Genomic DNA, 1,636 nt, shown 5'->3' with positions numbered 1-1,636 from the left:
ACTCTGCACTTCCTAAATCTTTCCTCATTGCATCTTCCACCAGCTGAAACTCTTGCTCCGTGGAGTACACCTGTCCCTTTCCATCAGGAAAGTAAACCTGAGAGAATTGTGATCGCTGTCTCCACTGTGCTCACCTACTTCCAAATCTAAAACCTGGCCAGGCTCGTTACCCAGTACTAAATCCAAAGTGGCTTCTTCCCTTGAAGGCATGTCTACATACTGTTATGAAGACCTCCCGCACACACTGGACAAAAACTGACCCATCTATTGTACTCGTACTGTAGTGATCTCAGTCAATATTTGGATATTGTCTTGAGTGTTCCAGAGTTTTTCATTGTCCCACAGTCCAGATGAAGTTTGTATTCCTCACGTACGGGAGCGAGAATTCTTTCAATGTCTCAGATCATTTCCTGTGCCGAGAACATCAGAGTCAATGTCCCTTCCTCTACTCGGACTGACAGTTCACACTTCTTCAATCTCCTCTGATTCCATTTCCCAAAGAGTTTCTCAAGATTTCCAAAGCTGGAACCTAAATTATATGGTTTGCTTCGTAAACATTTTTCCAACTGCCAACTGACAATATTTTCACAGTATCTCTTCACAATCGTTTGGTGGAGAGAGTTCCTAGGCTGGTGAGTTTCACTTTGGAACAAAGATGGTTAAGTGGCAATTTCCTGCGGTTATTTGTAATGATGGGAGAGGGAGCGGTGGGGAATGAGCACTCTGACTAGCAGGAGGAAGTGCTGCCAATGACCAGAGTCAGAGAACAGAGGACAAGGGATGAGAGGAATGTAATGAAAAGCAGCACTTCTGCTCAGGGCGTTCAATAACAACTGCAGAAACCCGATGTGTCGAGCAGTGTATCTGGAAAGAGAAACAGAGATAATGTTTTAAATGTGGAGCATTTCTGATGAAGAACTCGAGTTTTCCAAGTCTGATCAAATTACAGGCCTGGTTTGCAAAACAGGCTTTCTGAACTTTGAATTGTTCCAGCAGGAAAGCATTCATAACGTAGTCAGCAGGGTTCGAACCGACGTGGGGAAACCCCAATGGATTTCGAATCCATCGCCTTAACCACTCGGCCATGACTACAGACAGCACCGCGTTCTGAGCACTGACCAAATCAGCCGTGATCTCATTGAAAGCTGCTGCTGACTTGAGTTAAATGTTTCCATCTCCATTCATACCTTTGCTGTCATTTGTATGGTGCGAGACACCAATGTAAAAGAAGAAAAGCACAAAGTTAGGAAAAGATATTTGCAGCCAAATTGAGTCAAAATTATTTCTTGAAAGGAAAATCACACTTGGCAATTTGCTCGATCTCTTTGCGAACATGACCAGTAGAGGTAATCAAGGGAGCGATTGATCTGAGTATTCTTGGACATGAAACTAACAACCTTTAATGACATATTCATTTCTTTTTTTAGCGAACGAAATGGTCTTTCCTGATGGTTACAATGAAAGAGATGGTTCCCAATAAAAGACAGAGATTAAGTCGCTTGTAGATATACTTCAATGTGATACGATTCACTTTCAGCCCCTAATTACCCCAGAGATGGAGGGGGTGAGTTACTTTTCTTCACTCTTCAACTCCACAGCATGGAGGTAGAGACATGAAACCGCTAGAGATGGAGTT

General features: G+C 43.0%; 1 non-coding gene across 1 annotated transcript; it reads right to left on the bottom strand.

The window, feature by feature from the left end:
- Window positions 1-1,010: 1,010 nt before the first annotated feature.
- Window positions 1,011-1,092, bottom strand: trnas-cga (transfer RNA serine (anticodon CGA)). Its single transcript has one exon. It is a non-coding gene; the product is annotated as a tRNA-Ser (tRNA).
- Window positions 1,093-1,636: the final 544 nt, after the last annotated feature.

Source organism: Chiloscyllium punctatum, chromosome 24 (genome assembly GCF_047496795.1).
Source record: "Chiloscyllium punctatum isolate Juve2018m chromosome 24, sChiPun1.3, whole genome shotgun sequence".
In the NCBI taxonomy this organism is placed as follows: Eukaryota; Metazoa; Chordata; class Chondrichthyes; order Orectolobiformes; family Hemiscylliidae; genus Chiloscyllium; species Chiloscyllium punctatum.
Note: the sequence above shows the minus strand (reverse complement) of the source record. Positions and strands in the feature narration are given on the sequence as shown.